This window comes from Octopus bimaculoides, chromosome 26, assembly GCF_046866305.1.
Source record: "Octopus bimaculoides isolate indiv1 chromosome 26, ASM4686630v1, whole genome shotgun sequence".
Taxonomy (NCBI): domain Eukaryota; kingdom Metazoa; phylum Mollusca; class Cephalopoda; order Octopoda; family Octopodidae; genus Octopus; species Octopus bimaculoides.
Genome location: NC_142953.1, coordinates 19,515,466 through 19,535,259, shown reverse-complemented (window position 1 = coordinate 19,535,259; position 19,794 = coordinate 19,515,466). Strand labels below are relative to the sequence as shown.

The 19,794-nt window shown below is 39.3% G+C and overlaps 1 protein-coding gene across 2 annotated transcripts in view; it reads left to right on the top strand.

Moving 5' to 3' along the window:
• Window positions 1-12,059: 12,059 nt before the first annotated feature.
• Window positions 12,060-19,794, top strand: part of LOC106881065 (uncharacterized) — a 368,052-nt gene continuing 360,317 nt past the window's right edge. For both annotated transcript variants that reach the window (XM_089342524.1, XM_089342528.1), the window contains exon 1: window positions 12,060-12,242. The gene's annotated coding sequence lies outside the window, so the exon portion shown is untranslated. The remainder of the gene's footprint in view (window positions 12,243-19,794) is intronic.

The window sequence follows — 19,794 nt, the reverse complement described above, 5'->3', positions numbered from 1 at the left end:
CAGGTTGATGCCAGCAGGCAGCATTGTGACACTCTGGACAGACAGACAAATTAAACTGCTTGGGGTCTGGTTTGGTCCCAGTTGCTGGGTAGACCTAAATTGGAATGAAGTAACAAGCAACCTGGCCAGAAATAGATCAAGAGGGAGCTATTTGTGAAAGCTCAGGCAGAGATGGAAAATGCTCACATCACTTCCATTGCCTGACCATTGTACATTTACTCCAGTTATCCTCTGATTATATGAGTGCACCTAAATTTCTGTTTCTTGCGGAAGAGATGTGATCTTCAGGTCAGGTAATCTATCTGCTGCCCACATCCTTTGCATGATGGGTCAGTCTTTCTTTGGTTGCTGATGCGTGATCCTATGCTCAGGCTGTATTACTAGCAGACATTCCTTGATAGAACTGCAGTCCTGTGTGAAGCTTAGGCTGAGACTGAGTGCCTGGTATCTAGAAGCAGTCTGTAGAAGGTTAGTGGCAAGGAAGAGTGACAATGTTTTGGGGGAAGTTTTGAGCATCGGTGGCTAGTCTGTTCTTGAGGATTACTGTGGATTAATTTCCAGCAGTCTTTGGCTTGGCAGTGTTACCATTAGATGCTACTGGTTTGGGATAAGCTGTACAGGAATGGAAGGGCTTTTCAGACAGGTTTCTATCCAACCTGTGCACAAGCAATGAACACCTTTCTGCATTCATTCAGTGTCTGTACATTATTAAATTGTGGAGTTGCAGTTGAATTGCTGCCTTTGCATGTGGCACAGATCCTACCGTCCACCAAGTTGATCACCAAGATTGTCCCATCACTTTTGTTTAATCAGGCAAGGAAATGAGTTTTCCTCTCATTGCTCCAACAAAAGTTATATGGTGGATGAGGTTGAAAGACTTGAGGACATAAACTTTGCTTTTTGGTAGGGCCCTAAGTGACTTCAAGTTTCATTTGAAAAGGATGATGAGGGTGAAAATGGTGGTGCTGTCCTCAAGGGAACTTATTAAAAGGTGGGTGAGTTGCAAAAATTCAGAGAAGGTGCTTGCCTTTGGTTTTCAGAATGATCTTGGATCTGATGGTGGTGTGGGGCTTGATTGGCCCTAGGGAGAGGTCCACCTATTTTGGACTGCACCATCATGTTCTATTATTATTTGTATACCATAAATACTCACATATCTTTTATATTCCTCATTCAACTTGTGTATGCCTTTGTCAGAAGAGTGAGAGAGGGAATCCAACAGTTGTGAACTTGTGATATATAAGAGTGTTGGTGATTGAACCTTGCCAAGTGAAAACAGTCTGTGTGTGCATGTTCAACAGCAACACCCTCTCTTTGACATGCTTGAACAGTACTCCAGTAGGAGCCATGCTTAAGCTTTCGTGTAACTAATTGGAACTGAAATAATTTTTGGCCTTAAAGTAAATTCTTAATTAGTCAGTGTGCTGCATTTTTGTCCATGTTGTATTTATGGAATTACTTGGAGAACTCATCAGATTTTGAGACATAGTATTTGTTGTTTCATTTTGAACATTTTATTTTGTGTTTTTTTCATGACTAGAGATGATGTGGTACAAATCGTCTTTTTTTCCTGTTCCACTTCAAATTTGATTGAGCTAATCTATGATCAAAGTCCTTCAGATCATGACCGTTTTTGTCTTCTTTTCAGGAATAATATACCTTGGATTATATTATCCAATGTGTCCTTTTTTTATGACAGTAGATGTTTTCAAGGGTGGGAGGCCCATTGTGATTACCATGAAAGTAAGTCTCCAATAGATCTGGTTCTGTAAAAAATTATAGTGGCTGTCACTGACAGAGGAGCATCAAGATGATGGAGGTGAACAACTGCTTTTTCACTTTTGAGATGTTGGTAGTCAGAGCAATAAGTTGGTAGTTAGCAGGGTCAGAGAGGTTGCCCATGCAGCAGGTTTCCAAAAATTGGGATAAATTCCTGTAGAGAGAGAAATGAAGAAAGATTGAAGAGATTGTTAAGAATGGAAGTTGGATCTTAAGTTTCAGGAGAAAAATCTGAAGAGCTTTTGCAGGTAGAAACTGTGAACGTGGTAGTAAAATTTTGGACAGGATATTGTTTAGAGCATGCAAATATAAATTTGGAGTTAGGGGAAGCTGATGATAAATGTGACAGCTTTTTCAGTGAGAGTGATAGGTGCTGGCATATCTGTGTGGTAAGAAGTTTGCTTCCCAACCATATGGTTTGGGGTTCAGTCCCACTGCATGGCACCCTGAGCAAGTGTCTTTCTACTATATCTCCATGCTGACCAAATCCTTATGTGTGGACTTGGTAGACAAAAAATGAACTAGTACTCAGCTGGTTATGATGACAATGGTTCCAGTTGTTCCGATCAATGGAACAGCTTGCTTGAATACTGCACAGGCATGTGTATCCTTCACATAGTTCTCAGGGAGATTCAGTATATGACATGGCTGACCCTTTGAATCACAAGTACTACTTATTTTTGCCAGCTGATGGGGGTTGAAGCTACGTGAAATAAAGCATTTTGCTCAAGGACACAATTCCTGACAGCCCATTGTGTGCTATCTGAAATTGAACTCATGATCTTACAATTGTGAGCTGAATACCCTAACCATTAAGCCACACACCTTCAGAACAGAGAGTGAAAGAATCCTGTTGTGTGTGTGTTACTGCCTCCTAGCCCTGACATTGTATGATATTTGTATGACACTGAGACATTAAATAAAGGTCACTGTCATACAAGCAGTGTCCTTTCTTTCCAGTCTTCCATGAAAAACATGTCTAGCTTTGGGGGAAATATTACCTTACTTGGAAATAGGTGAGGGTTGGCAACAGGGAGGGCATCCAGCCATAGAAAATCCACCTCAACAAATTTTGTTCAACCCATGCAAGTATGGAAAAGTGGATGTTAAGATGATGATGATGATAAGTGTTACCAACAAAAACATTTTGGTTGTGAAGGGGTGGGTTGGATTGTTCTGCAAAGATTAGGAAGAAATAGAGAATTCTGATGCACATTTATGAGGCAAGTTTGCAGGATGGATGTTGTGTTAAGTATACTCTTTCTGTCTCTGGTGGTAGTCTTATGAAACTGAAACACATTTGCTGCCTGAGGAAGTTGGCATAGAATTAATTAGCTGATTTGAAATACCTAAGGATTTGAGATGATGTGCTTTGCCTTAACTAATTAGTAATTAGATGATCTACTGGATGCACGAATGGTAAAGGCTGAGTAAGAATGGGATTGGATGTGAGGAAGACATCAAGAGTAATTGATGTATCGATGTGTCCCATAGAATATGAGCGTCAGTGGGTGCTAATTGTTGGGAGTAGTAAATGATTAGGTTTCTGTCATTTTTGGAAGAAAAGTGTGCCAGCCTTAGGCTAGTTGTTTAAATGAAAGAGTTTCTGCTTTATTGACGATGATGATGATGATGTCTTCCAAGAGAGGAGAAGTGACATGAATGTATTTAATAGGAGATGAGAGGTAATCAAACAGCTGGTGATGTTTGAAGAAGTTTGAGGATTGGTAGAGATAACTCAAGAGGAATAGTGAAGAGAGACTTTTCACTAGTATTACTGACATTTAGCTAAGTAGTAAGCAGGGCCGATAGATTAGGTGATACTTATTTTGAGTCTGAATTAGGAAAAGAATTTAGGATTTGAATGTGAGTTGACGGGGTCTGGATGTTGGCATAAAGCAAGGAAAATTGTCCAGAAGCTTGTTTATATTCTGCTTCATGTTATTTTCATGTATTTTTTATAAGGCATAAGGAAGAACTGACCCTAATACAGAAGTTTCTGCGAACTACTGCATTAATTTCTGTAATATTTCTGTACTTGCTAGAGTATGTTATAAATTAGAAAAGGAAGATACAGCATAACACAAGCTGATGAGCAGCCTTCCAAGGCATTACCTACTGGCAAGGATAAAGTTTTTGTCCTATCTGGCAGGGGGCTCCCTAGGGAATTTTTTCACCTGTATCTTTTAGCAAATAGTGATATTATGCAGTGGAAAAACCCCATTGAAAATACTTGAGAGATTGCACCTGATTGCATCTTGCCCAATGCATCTAAAGACCACATGGTAGTGTTAAACCAGGCAAGTCTGTTAGGCCTACCACTTAGGAAATGAATACCAAAGCGTATTATTGTCATACCTTTGAGAGAGAGAGAGGGGGGGGGGGAGAGAGGGGAGAGAGAGAGGCGGGGGAGAGAGAGAGAGAGAGAGAGAGAGAGAGAGAGAGAGAGAGAGAGAGAGAGAGCTGCTGAATCTATCCCAACAAACTCACCTGCCATTTCTAAAATGAAGAATATTATAAAACAGCAAAAAATGAAAAAAGACCTCAGTATAGTCTCTCAACCTACTCAGTGGAAGAAATGTATTTGCTTCAACAAAGTTTCATTCATTATTAATATAGAAATTACTTGTTTCAAGCAAAAGAGTTTTGGGCATTATCTTTATAGTGAGCCTTGGATGGGCTCACTACAGATAACAAAACAGTTGATATATCGTGGGCATAGTATTTGTAATGTTTCGTTGGTCACCCTGAAACATTTGAGAGGTCGTTTTCTTTAATGTTAGACATCTACTCAAGTAGGGCAAATAGAAAGTCTCTTAGACGTATCAATAATATCAATCTCACAGTTGAAAACACTTTGTATACCCGTATACAAATTATATATATCCATATACAAGTTTATGTCTAATCTATCCTGTTTGAAATAATTATCAATTATCCATTTTCAGTCCCAACCTTTGTGGCCTTTCTACAAGATGTGGATTCACAAGAGGTAAAAATAGATTTTTTTTTTTTAAACAACTTTCATTTGTTGATGTTTTCACCCCTCTTTGCACCTCTAAGCATCTTCAAAAGTCTTCCACAACATATACCCTGCACTGGTCATTCTCAACTGGGCTCCGCATAAACTCTTGGCAAGCTTTACAAGAATACACAAATATTTTAATTTTTTTAATACTATTCCTAATAGTATTTAATTCTATAAATATAATAGCATTTGGTTAAACATGGAATGGCTAGGAGGGTCCTGAGTAAAATAGAAATCTAAGGGGTTCCATCGGTAAAAAATGGTTGAGAATCATGGTCCCCCCATACACGAACACGCACACACCAATTGATTAATCTCAATAGACAAGCTTATACCCAGCTGTATATTGACATATCTCAATACACAACTACAATCTCCTGCATAAATTGTACAGAAACATACCAGTGTAGTGATTGCTTTGCACAAACAAAAATATATACTTGTGTGTGTGTTAGTATTTATGTATCAAGTGAGAAACAATCTTAAAAGTTTTCATATGCATTTATGAGTCTGTTTAGATACTCATTTCATAAGATGAATAAAATTTCCCATCTTTTTCTGCTTCGCTTCGTTTCTTCCCTGCTACCCACCACACTATAGATGTGTTTTTTGACTTTAACCTCTAGGTATGTGAATATGTTCGCTGTTACTTGGGAGAAAACAAAGTTGCTGCTGAATTTACTCGTCTCTTTCTTGAGAAACGAAACGCATTGAAGAAAGGGGCTCAACATACAAACCAATCAAACCGAAAATCCCAACCACCACAAGAAGAAGTAAGTAGCATTTAAATTTGGCTTAGAAAATGAAGATTTACTGTGGTGTGCACGAAGATGGGTTGTCATGTGTGTGTGCCTCTTACTTTTCTCTTGGTGACAGCAATATGTATGTGTGAATAGTCATATACACATGACTCGGGAAGAATCTTTAGCTTACATTATTATGGCTTGTTCACTAATCCCTTTGCAGAGTGTACTGAGTGAAATTTTATTGTGGCCCCCAGCACTACTTATGTTTTTCTTTATGGGGCTAAAGTCCTCATCACACTATTGTGTTCCCATTTATTGAAGACAACATGAGCAAAATCATGAATAGGAGAGAAAGTGCTGACAGGAGTGAGTGAATAAGAGTATGATGAGTGAAACAATGATGGTAGAAGAGAGAGGGAGAGAGAGAGAGAGAGAGGGAGGGGGAGAGAGAGAGAGAGAGAGAGAGAAAGAGAGAGAGAGAGAAAGAGAGAGAGGAATAATGAAAGGATATCACATAGCTAGAGGTATAACAGGGATATATTGGGCATTAGATTGGGATGTCTAGCTCTCAGCTTTAATTTTAAGGTTCATTATGTCATCCCATGTTTACTCTAGTTACTATGCTTTCATAATACCCTCCTCCATTACTAATTACATCATTTAGGTAACAAAATGGATTAATAACATCTTAGACATTCTCCAGGCATTTGTGAGAATCAATCTAATGTTTACTCTTAGTGCTTGCAGCTCATGTGTATCTCTTGTACAAAAATCTAATTTCTCTGTTAACTCGCTTCAGATCACAATATAGCTCTTGCGTGTCCTTGTCTGTGACAGCTACTTAGTCATGTTATGAATATTATACAGACTGAGATAGTTTTCAACTAGTATTGACTAAAGTCATGCATAACTTAATAGCATCAACTAGTGAAGTTGTATGAGCTGTAGCCTACTTGTATGGTGAGCTTTTGTTGGACAAACATAATCAGTTGCTGTCAGTTTGTATGGTATTTCTTTGAAGAATTTGTTCAGACACCTTTTTTGGGACATCTTGTTGTGGTTGGGATTTCTCTTCCATGATGTGTTTCCAAAAGATGTTGAGTAGAGCAGAACCATCATCATCGTCGTTTAATGTCCGCTTTCCATGCTGGCATGGGTTGGATGGTTTGACTGAGGACTGGCGAGACAGAAGGCTGCACCAGGTTCCAGTCTGATCCAGCAAAGTTTCAATAGCTAGATGTCCTTCCTAACACCAACCACTCTGAAAGTCTAGTGGGTGCTTTTACGTGCCACCGGCATGAGGGCCAGTCAGGCGGTACTGGCATCGACCACGCTCAAATGGTGCTTTTGATGTGCCACCTGCACAGGAGCCAGTCCGACGGCACTGGTAATGACCACGCTCGAATGGTGTTTTTTTTTTACATGCCTCCTGCACAGAAGCCAATCGGGTGACACTGGCAATGATCACGTTTGAATGGTGTGTTTTATGTGCCACCAGTATGGTAGCCTGTCAGCAGCCCTGACGACGATCATGCTCGAATGGTGCTTTTAATGTTCCACTTGCACGGGTGCCAATCAGGCGGTACTGTCATCAGCCACGACAATGATTTTGATTTCACTTGCCTTAACAGCTCTTCACAAGCATAGTTTAAATGGGCTGGTTATGTGACACTGGCATAGGCCACAGGTTATGGTCTCACTTGGCTTGCCAGGTCTTCTCAAGCACAGCATATCTCCAAAGGTCTCAGTCACTAGTCATTGCCTCGGTGAGGCCTAATGTTCGAAGGTCATGCTTCACCACTTCATCCCAGGTCTTCCTGGGTCTACCTCTTCCACAGGTTCCTTCAGCTGCTAGGGTGCGATACTTTTTCACACAGCTGTCCTCATCCATTCTCACCACATGACCATACCAGCACAGTCGTCGCTCTTGCACACCACATCTGATGCTTCTTAAGTCCAAGTTTTCTCTCAAGGTACTTACACTCTGTCGTGTATGCACAATGACATTACACATCCAACGGAGCATACTGGCTTCATTCCTTGCAAGCTTACGCATGTCCTCAGCAGTCATGGCCCATGTTTCACTGTCATGTAGCATGGCTGTTCACACACATGCGTCATACAGCTTACCTTTTACTCTGAGCGAGAGGCCCTTCATCACCAGCAGAGGTAAGAGCTCTGAACTTTGCCCAGGCTATTCTTATTATAGCATCTACACTTTCAGAGCATCCACCCCTGCTACTGACCTGGTCACCTAGGTAATGGAGGCTATCAACTACTTGTAGTCTTTTCCCCTGGAATGTGACAGAAGTTGTTCTCTGCACATTTTCAGTGTTTATTGCTCCTGAGCATTTGCCAAACACAAAACTATCTTCCCAGTTAGCCTTCCTTAGATATTGCTGCACCTCTTATGTGTCCATAGCTTACACTGGGTACATCTTATGGAGTTTCTACCTACACCTTTTCTACAGATCGAGCAGGGCCATCTACCTGAAGGGATTTGTGGTTTGTCTGCCTTCTTACTTATTAGGACTTTGGTTTTAGCTAGGTTGACTCTAAGGCCCTTCGATTCTAATCCTTGCTTCCACACCTGAAACTTCTCCTCTAGTTCTGATAGTGACTCAGCAATTAGGGGCATCCTGTCTTGAATTCCTCTGTTATTGTCTGGAGGACTATGATAAAAAAAAATTGATGTAACCATGTAGTTATTGCTTTAAGTTCAATTATTCAGTGTTCTGGTTGATTCACTGAAAATTCATTATGGAAATTACATCACCTGCAATTTCATCACATAGTCGTACATTGAGAGCCAATACATCATTGATGTGGATATAAAAAGGGAAATTTGTTTTACCATTATTTGGAAATGATAAATGGAGACCGAATACTTTTTTTATTAGTCCACCAAAACAACTCTCCTAAATGTTAGAATTGAACAAACTCATTCGTCATTTGATTTTGGAATGTGACCAAACTCATTGACCTGCAGAAATCCATTCAGAAGATTCCTTTGTTAAACAACTGAGAGAACACAAATCAAGCCAGCAATATTGCTTGTCTTGAAAGTGTCAAATCGATCAGTTTAATAACATTAAAAGCACTTCTTTACATCATAACCTAAGTTTACACTGGATTGTTCCACATGTAACGACCGTGCGACCAGGAGATGGTGACCAGGAATGGCTCCTTTAGTGCATCGCATGGTCAATACGAATAAGAAATACGAACAGAGGTTAAATGAGTATAAGTGCCAAAAAGGAAAAGAGACACAACCGGTAAAAGGTTTAAGAGAAGGTTTTTATTGATATGTCAACTTGTATGTCTGTGTGTGTGAGTGCAACATAATAAACACAATAATAGACAGGTCGTCATGCAAACAAAGTGTATGTGTATACAAACATGTGTGTATGTGTGTGAGAGAAATACAGAGCATAGAAAAGAGTACAAGGACGTTAGAAGTCCAGACACAAGGATGATAAATACCAGTTCGTAGGTCAAGGTACACAGTAGTTGAAGTGCTGTATGAAGAAGTTGTGGCGGCAAGGTAGAGCCGAGAAAAGACACATGTTGTGTAAGAAGTTGAGGCTTCAATGCTGTGGCCGGTTACTTGGTACAGGAGTTCTCACAGGTTGTAACCGCTGTTAACCATGGTGAAGCAATTCACAAACAGTGAGGTGATAGAACCTGTGGAGAGTGCTGTTGGTGTAGACGCTGGCAACGAAGGAGTTTGCAGTAAGCTGTTGAACGAAGTGTTGGATCTCCATGAAGTGGTATCGTGTCGTCGCTGGAACTGGCTGTGTGCTCTGTGGTCAGCGGCTAGACCTCAGAAGGTCTAGAGCCAGACTGACAATCATGCACAGAAAAGTTAGCTATTTATAAGATACTATCGACTCAAAAATGGGTCTCACGTGACCTTATCTGAAGGCTGTGATTGGTTGGGTTGCACCCTGGCGTGAAATAGAACAAGAGACAAAATGCGCCAATACCAACCAATCAGAGTGGTGGACACAACAGGGTCCAAAAGAGCGGCCAAAGGCTAGCTGTTAACCACTACGTCCGCACTCATAACAGAGAGAGAGAGAGAAGTACGCTACACACAAAGTTGTCAGATTTCTGCAACCTACTTCGTAAACAAATTAACATATAAACAGAGAACATGCCTCGTGCTTATATGTTATAATTTTTCAAATCTACCACGCAAGTGCGGCTTTCTTATCAGTAGCAAATACAAAAAATGCCGATTTTCTTCCAGAAATTAGCCAAAAAGTCATTATATCATTATTAACAAATTTCAGGGTAGCAAATAAATTTAGAAATTCTTTTTTAATGGTCTAGCGAGAAGAAAAACTAGTCAATAGACTATATATTATTCATATAAATACATACAGTGTACATCTAAACACATAAGACATGTCCTATTATGGACATCTCTTATGTGTTTAAATTTACACTGTATGTATTTATATGAATAATACATAGTCTATTGACTAGTTTTTTTTCCACTGGTAGCAAAAAGAATTTCTAAATTTTTTTGCTACCCTGAAATTTATATATATATATATATATATATATATATATATATATATATATATATATATATATGTATATAACTATATGCATATATCCATACATATATGTACATACCTACATCTATATGTATACATACATGCATATATGGGTACAGGACATCACAAAAAACGTTAAACACGATGAGAAACGAAAACATAAAGACGAAGACAGAAAACGAAATTTTTTCCGAACAACGAAAAAACAAACAGAGAAACGAGAAATGCAACATAAATAATGTTTTGGGATTCTTTCTTTATACTTCCTGCCTTCCTATAGAGAAGATGTGATTTTTTTTGTCTCTCATTCACATCTAACTTCGCGTTCATAATAATACTATTTCTATCGTCTTGGCTTAACAGCTCTTACCATTTGTCTTCACTGTTCTGTCTTGTTTTTATTGTCTTTTACTGTCTTGTTCTCACTGTCCTGTTCTTGTTTACACTTTCACCCTCCGCAAAAAATTTCAAATTTATTTTAATTTGCTTTGCAGGAAGGACTGTTCCAACGAAGTCGCGTGTTGTCCTTCCCTTTGAAACGCGGAGTAGATGGAACAGGGACAACTGAAGAAGGGAAATAAAAAAACACGCATACACGGTTTTCATGTTTCTTATATCTTACTTCATTTACATTTTATATTTTATTATCTTTATTATATTTTCGTATTATCTTTTATGGTTTATTATTAATTTTTTTATTGTTATTTGAATGTTTAATATAAACATGTCTCCCCTTCAAGTCTTATAAATCGCTGTAAGAATGATTTCATTTTTCGATGTAAAGTACAGACAACTGAAATTTTTATCTACAAAATTTTTATTACTCCTTAGCTCATAAATGAGCAAAAAAACTGTATTGTGTCTATTGAAAATTCTCTTATATATATAGAGATATATACATACATACATACATACATACACACACACACACATATATATATATATATATATATATATATATATATATATATATATATATATATATATATATATATATATATGCACACACACAAGCATATACATACCGACATACATTTATGTCATATCTTTTATCTATCCTGTGCTTGTTTTAGCCAGTGACCAAGACCTTTCTGGGCCACTGCATTTTAGTGTGATTGGGGATCTTTGCTGCACCATTTCTAGTGAAGGAACGAGTGGGATAGAGCTGCTCTTCTTCATGCATCCTTTGGTGATGCTGGTTCATTTTGTGTCTCAGATAAAAATTTGTCAACATTCATTCAAATCTTCACATCTACATCAGGCAGATCTCTGAGGATGTTTTTTAGAATGTTGAAGAGTTGTGGACCCTTGAAACCCAAGATGTTATGGTATTTGGTCCTTATTCTAGCCGAAGTATATGTGATGTTTGGTACCATGCAGTGCCATCAAGTTTGGTTGTTGATATAATTTTCAAGTCTTTAGTTGGAAGCTAGACGTTCTAGGATCTTCTGTATGTATATCACTACAGATATTTCGTGGCTCTCTTGAGAGGAGTGCTTCAGTTCTTAAGTCTTCTCCCAGTAGCTCACCTGTTGTACCAAGTCAATCGTCTTTGTTTAGTGATATTGGTTTGCTGTTAGTTTGAAGCTCTGTGGTGCCCACAGTTGGGTGCAGTAATCCAGGCAATTTCAGAAGTGATGTTCTTCATAGGTGGAGCATGGCATCGTTTCTCCTGGTTCCGAATGTTGTGAGAATCCAACCAGCCACTCTCTTGCACAGTGTTGCAGCCATCTTGATAATATTCGCATAGAATGTTGCATAGTTGCTCTAGATAGCTGCCATGTATATCTTTTTTGAAATATCAATGAACTGGTTTGTCAAGTTATTGTTGTTGAATGAGATTTTGTTACAGTGGGAAACCCAATGACATCCTCAAATATACATACATACATGTTGTGTTTGGGTGTGTGCATATATAAAGTGGTGAATCATAATTGAGAAATAATATCCAGGAAAAAATAAAATCTATTAATTTCATTGGTTCAGATATGTTACATTTTAGTTGAGAGAGATTTCAGATAAACTATTGCAATTTCTTATTTCTTTTATTTTCTGAACAAAAGCAACAGAATTGCAACACCAGAGAAAAACACAAATCGACAGCTGAACATTTCCTCTTTTTAGGTAAGATGATATTGTTTTTTCATTGAGATATTGTCACATGTTGCAATTACAGTGAGTATATCTGGTCAGGGATTAGATATATATAGCTATATCTATAGCCTGAATAACTTAAGACAGGTTTCGTTCCAGGCAGAAGTACCACAGATGCCATCTTCATAGTGAGACAGTTGCAAGAAAAGTATTTGGCCAAAGGTAAGCCATTGTACTTAGTCTTCATCAACCCGGAGAAAGCTTTCGACAGTGTTCCCTGCTGTCTTATTTGGTGGTCTCTAAGGAAGCTAGGAGTAGAGGAGTGGCTTGTTAGAGCTATGTCAGGCTATGTACAGTGATACAGTCAGTAAGTTAAGAGTCGGCCTTGAATACAATGATGAATTTAACGTACAAGTTGAAGTAGACCAGTCATCAGTTTTTAGTCCATTCTTATTCATCATAGTTCTCCAGACCATAACAGAGAACTATGAAAGTAGTATGCTCCTTTGGATTTACAACATCAGTGTGCTTGACCGACAGAGCACAACTGTGTTGAGAGAACAATTAGGCATAAGAGGGATTAAATATGGTATACAGTAGAGGAGAATGCGTTGCTTTGGACATGAAATGCATATGAATGAAGATAGCTGTGTACAGTGCCTGTCACTGCAAGTGAATGATACTTGTGGAAGAGGGAAACTCAGGAAGACATGGGATGAAGTGGTGAGGACCAATCTTAGGATGTTGGGACTCATGGAGGAAACGACAATGGAGCAGGATGTTTGGCGATATGAGGTTCTTGAGAAGACCTGTCCACAAAACTGGGTGCTAGAACAGTTGTGCCCCACCCACATGTAACAACACACATTTTTCTACCTACTCTACCCTAAGAGACCGAAATACAACTCCTTTTTTAAACTGCATCTTTCTCTTCCCAACATTTCTTCTTCATAAACTATAATTGTTTTCTAATCCTATTTCTTACCCTTACTGTCCTGCTCACTGTATCGCTGCTCCCTTCACTCCCAACATTCACAATGCTATTTTTTTACCCAGCTTCTACGCTCAGATCCTTGTTACTTGTGAGTATACCCTAGCATTACACCATCTCTCTTCTGCCTTCACTTACACTTTTGCTGTTTTCTACTCTCTCTTTCCTTTTATTGCTCTCATTCTCCTTCTGTTGTTTTTCCTCTGACTCGGTAACCAAGTATCTCCTTCACATCAGCACATTTGTTTTTGGTTTCTTTCTTGTACCTCGCTCTCATTCTCTATTTCTTCTCTCTGTCTCTCTCTCCCTCTCTCTCTGTCTGTCTCTCTCTCTTTCTCTAGAGGTAACAATGTATCTCCTCTATAGCAAGACACCTATTTCTCTGTCACACTCTAACCTTTCATCATCTGCTAATGGATCACCTCCTCTAATGCCCCCTGTGTTATAGCAAAACACCTGCTTCTGTCTGTTTGTCACATTCTAACCTTTCATCCTTTGACACAAGTTTCCCTCCTCAAATGCCTTAGGGTAATTTTTCTACCTGGCCAACCGTCCCACCCAAAGATGGATGTTAAACGATGATGATATGTGTGTGTGTGAGAGACATACTGAATGCAAATTCTCTCAAATAAATGCCAATTTCAAAGGTTTCGGTGTGAGAGGTATTCGTAAGAATTGAAAAGAGACCTTGAAAAAGCTGTCTATAAGCTTGTCTTAACATTTCAAGTGGAATAAGTGAAATATGCTTGCTGACCTACTTTTCTTTCAAATTTAATCTTAAGTGGAACGAGTGAGCTTTTATGCATATTGTTAAATGATCATCATCAATAACACATGAGCAACTCAGTTATGGAGTCGGAAAAAGCAATTAACAGTGATTGTCAAGCAGTCTGGCGAAGCATATGAAGATGCATGCGAGCGCACACACACATATCTATCTATATATCTGTATATCTTTATAATTCCTGGCTGGTGTATATATATATATACATATATATATATATATATATATATATATATATATATATATATATATATATATATATATATATATATATATATATATTATATATTATTGTTTTATATATTATTTTCTTCATTTTGTACTTCTTTGTAAAAAAACATTTTCATTCTCCTTCTTCTTGATAATTTGCTTCCTCGCAATGAACACCGGTTAGAAAAAATCTTTATTAAATTATGCTTCCAGTTCAGCATTCTGGCTTTTTTTCATTTTCCTATATATATATATATATATATATATATATATATGGGAGAATATACAAAAAATAACAACAGACGAGGACAGGTGGTGTAAATAACAAAAGTATATATTAGTATGACGCTCGGGAATACGGAAAGTCTTTGACGTTTCGAGCTACGCTCTTCAACAGAAAGAATACGGAGACAAGGAGAAAAACACGGAGAAAAAAAATTGAATAGTGTTCAGTCAACGGTCAATCATAATAATGGCCGATCATAACAATGACTGACCGGAAGTTAGAAATTCTTATTTCAGGAGAGCTAAGAAAGGGGGAGATAACGAACGGTGATCGGGAACGAGGGGCTGTGTGTGGGAGGTAGACTGCTGGTGATCTTGACGTATGTAGTGTGAAAATGGGGGAAGGGAGAAAGGGAGAAAGTAGTTGGTCAGTTGTAGTGTGTGCGTGGTGTGATGCGAGGGTATTGGTGTGGTGTGCGTGGTGTGATGCAAGGGTATTGGTGTGGTGTGATGTGAGGGTGTTGGGAGGTGGGGAAGGCATGGGTGGAGTGTGGGGTAGAGGTATGGGGTTTGTGGGTAGGGTGGGGTATGTGGGTAGGGGTGGGTGGTGGGTGTAAGGAATTGGATGGGGTGGAGTGGGAAGGTAGAGTAGGAGTGTGTTGGGGTGTGGTGGGATGAGCTTATGAGGGGGTGTTGACGAGGAGGGAGAAGGGGAAGGTCGATGTAAGAGAGGGGGAAGATGGGTATGGGAGGGGAGAGGAAGAGAGGAGAGAGGGTGGGTATAAGAGAGGGAAGGGGGATTGAGAGAGGGGGAAGGTGGGTATGGGGGGAGAAAGAGGGGAAGGTGGGTATGGGGGGAGAAAGAGAGGAAGAGAAAGAGAGGAAGAGAAAGAGAGGAAGAGAAAGAGAGGAAGAGAAAGAGAGTGAAAGAGAGGGAAGTGAAAGAGAGGGAAGAGGGGTATGGGGGGGAAGAAGAAAGGAAGAGAAAGAGAGTGAGAGAGAGGGGAAGAGAGTGAGAGAGTAAGGGTGAGAGAGTAAGAGAGTAAGAGTGTAGAGAGTAGGAGAGTAAGAGTGTAGAGAGTAAGAGTGAGAGAGGGGGGAGTACGGGAGAGTGGGGAGTACGGGAGAGGGGGGAGGGGGGAGTACGAGAGAAGAGAGTGAGAGAGAGTAAGAGAGAGGAGAGAAAGAGGAGTGAAAGAGTAGGAGAGTAAGAGTGTAGAGAGTAAGAGTGAGAGAGGGGGGAGTACGAGAGAAGAGAGTGCGAGAGAGTAAGAGAGAGGAGAGAAAGAGTAGGGGTGAAGAGAAGTGGGAGTGGAGAGAAGTATGAAGAGAGGTGAAGAGAGGTGAAGAGACGTACAAAGAAGTAGGAGTCGGAGCAGGAGGTGGGGGAGGGGAGAGATGGGTGGTAGGAGGGAGGGTGGGGGAGAGAGACAGGAGGAGGGGGTTAGATGAAGAGTGGAGGGGAGTTGAGCCCATGTGGCGCAAAGGAGCGAAGATAGAAGATTAATCCCTGTTCACGGCGCAAACGGGAGTCCGGATGGCCCCTGTGCATGGACAATCCAAACACAGACAGGTGTTGCCGCAAGGAGTGGCCGGCAGAACGGAAGTGGCGTGACACCGGGGTGTCATTGCCGACGTTGATATCTCGGAGGTGTTCCGCGAATCGGTCGGCCAGGCGCCGCCCCGTTTGTCCGATGTACAGGGATTGGCAGAGAGAGCAGGAGAGGCAATATATGATGTTGGTAGACGTGCAGGTGAAGGAGTCGGTGATGCGATAGGGTCGGTGATGGGTGCTGGTGAGGAGGGTGGTGTTGGAGAGGTAAGGGCAAGTGCGGCAGCGTGGGCGGGAGCAGGGGAACGAGCCAGGTTGGGAGGTTGGGTTGGGGAAGAAGCTGTGGACCAAGAGGTCCCGTAGGTTGTGGGCTCGTTTGAAGGAGGGGAGGGGTCGATTAGGGAAGATGTGGGAGGTGGAGGGGTCGGACTGGAGGCGCCGAAAAGCTCGGAGAATGGAGCGTTGGAGGGGTAGGGTGGTGGGATGGTAGGTGAGGGGAAAAGGGAGGCGGGAAACGGCAGGGCGGGTTCGGGGGGAGAGAGCAGATGCACGGTCCACAGAACGTGCTCTGGCAAGGGCGGTGTGGATGGTGGTGGGTGGATATCCACGCAGGCTAAAGTGGTGAGCCATGAGTTGAGACTGAGTCTCAAAGTCATGGCTGTCGCTACAAAGTCTGCGTAGACGGAGGAATTGGGAATAGGGGATGGAAAGTTTTGTGTGTCTAGGGTGGGAGGAGGAGAAGTTGAGATAGGAGTGTGAGTCTGTGTGTTTGTAGTGGATGGAGGTGCTAAGGGCGGAGTGGAGGATGCTGACCGAAATGTCGAGAAAGGGGACAGAGGTGTCAGAGACAGTACAGGAGAAGTGGAGGGCAGGATGGAAAGATTGAACGAAAGAGAGGAACGAGTCAAGATGTTCACGGGAGAGAGAGGTGGCACCGATACAGTCGTCGATATACCGACCGTATAGTTCGGGAGTGGGACCAGTGAAACTGGAGAATATTTGGGCCTCAACATAACCAACGAAGAGGTTCGCGTAGTTGGGGCATATATATATAAAATACAAAATGGGACAAGAATGCAACATCCAGACAGGTGATAAAATCAGAGCTGCTTTTAATTGTATTTTAATACTCATATACTTGCACACACTCACACACACACACCAATATATACATATATATATATATATTTTATACATATATATATTTATGATGCACACTGAATTGAATTCATTAGGGCGAGGGATTTTGAACTCACTGGCCGACAAATTTCTTAACGTCTTCCTCACGTGGTATTGATGTTCACATGGTCAAAATTAACGTGAGTTATTTAGACATTAACAAATTTATTAGAATATTTAGCTGAAGATCAGAATAGAGTATTCTTTACTCTTAACTGTGAAACGATCGTACTAAATTAACTAAAGGCAGGTGGTTTTTTTACTCTTCTCTACTGTTTTTTGTTCTGTGTGTATCAAAAGTATCGCTATCAATCTGGAGTAATAATTTGTAGTTTTGAAATCAGTAGTTCTTTGACTGCTATTTCTGAATTCTCAGTATGTTGGAGAAGCAGGTTACTGTCAATCCCTATATATTTATGATTATATATATATATATATATATATATATATATAGTTTTGTAGAAGATAAAAATTTCAGTTGTCAATACCTTACATCGAAAAGTGAAATCCTGCTAACAGTGATTTATGAGACTTGGATGGGAAACGTGTTTATATTGAAAATTCAAACAATAAAGGATAATATAAAAATATAATAAAAATAATATGATATAAAATATAAATGAACTAAAATATAAGAAACATGAAAACCATGTATGCGTGTATAAATACAAGGGAGAAAAATAGAGTTGAGAAATACGAGATATCATGAAGGTAAAAGTCAGTTACAAACCTATGGCCATTTCGGAAAACATTAAGAGGTTGTAGGAACAGCCCATATTCAACTCCATCAGCCGTAGGTTTTTAACTGATTTTTACTTGTCATGGATTTTAACTGACTTTTACCATCATGATATCTCGTATTTCTCTATTCTATTTATTCTCCCTCGAATACATGTATCTACACATGCATACACGGTTTTCATGTTTCTTATATCTTACTTCATTTACATTTTATATTTTATTATCTTTATAATATTTTCGTATTATCTTTTATGGTTTATTATTAATTTTTTTATTGTTATTTGAATGTTTAATATAAACATGTCTCCCCTTCAAGTCTTATAAATCACTGTTAGAATGATTTCATTTTTCGATGTAAAGTACGGACAACTGAAATTTTTATCTCCTACAAAATTTTTATTACTCCTTAACTCATAAATGAACCAAAAGACTGTTGTACTATACAAGGAGTATTGTCTCCATTGAAAATTCACTTATATATATATATATATATATATATATATATATATATATATATATATATATATATATATATATATATATACATATATGCACACACACACTCACACAAGCATATACATACCGACATACATTTATGTCATATCTTTTATCTATCCTGTGCTTGTTTTAGCCAGAGACCAAGACCTTTCTGGGCCACTGCATTTTAGTGTGATTGGAGCTCTTTGCTGCACCATTTCTAGTGAAGGAACGAGTGGGATAGAGCTGCTCTTCTTCATGCATCCTTTGGTGATGCTGGTTCATTTTGTGTCTCAGATAAAAATTTGTCAACATTCATTCAAATCTTCACATCTACATCAGGCAGATCTCTGAGGATGTTTTTTTAGAATGTTGAAGAGTTGTGGACCCTTGAAACCCAAGATGTTATGGTATTTGGTCCTTATTCTAGCCGAAGTATATGTGATGTTTGGTAACATGCAGTGCCATCAAGTTTGGTTGTTGATATAATTTTCAAGTCTTTAGTTGGAAGCTAGACGTTCTAGGATCTTCTGTATGTATATCACTACAGATATTTCGTGGCTCTCTTGAGAGGAGTGCTTCAGTTCTTAAGTCTTCTCCCAGTAGCTCACCTGTTGTACCAAGTCAATCGTCTTTGTTTAGTGATATTGGTTTGCTGTTAGTTTGAAGCTCTGTGGTGCCCACAGTTGGGTGCAGTAATCCAGGCAATTTCAGAAGTGATGTTCTTCATAGGTGGAGCATGGCATCGTTTCTTCTGGTTCCGAATGTTGTGAGAATCCAACCAGCCACTCTCTTGCACAGTGTTGCAGCCATCTTGATAATATTCGCATAGAATGTTGCATAGTTGCTCTAGATAGCTGCCATGTATATCTTTTTTGAAATATCAATGAACTGGTTTGTCAAGTTATTGTTGTTGAATGAAATTTTATTACAGTGGGAAACCCAATGACATCCTCAAATATACATACATACATGTTGTGTTTGGGTGTGTGCATATATAAAGTGGTGAATCATAATTGAGAAATAATATCCAGGAAAAAATAAAATCTATTAATTTCATTGGTTCAGATATGTTACATTTTAGTTGAGAGAGATTTCAGATAAACTATTGCAATTTCTTATTTCTTTTATTTTCTGAACAAAAGCAACAGAATTGCAACACCAGAGAAAAACACAAATCGACAGCTGAACATTTCCTCTTTTTAGGTAAGATGATATTGTTTTTTCATTGAGATATTGTCACATGTTGCAATTACAGTGAGTATATCTGGTCAGGGATTAGATATATATAGCTATATCTATAGCCTGAATAACTTAAGACAGGTTTCGTTCCAGGCAGAAGTACCACAGATGCCATCTTCATAGTGAGACAGTTGCAAGAAAAGTATATATATATATATATATATATATATATATATATCAA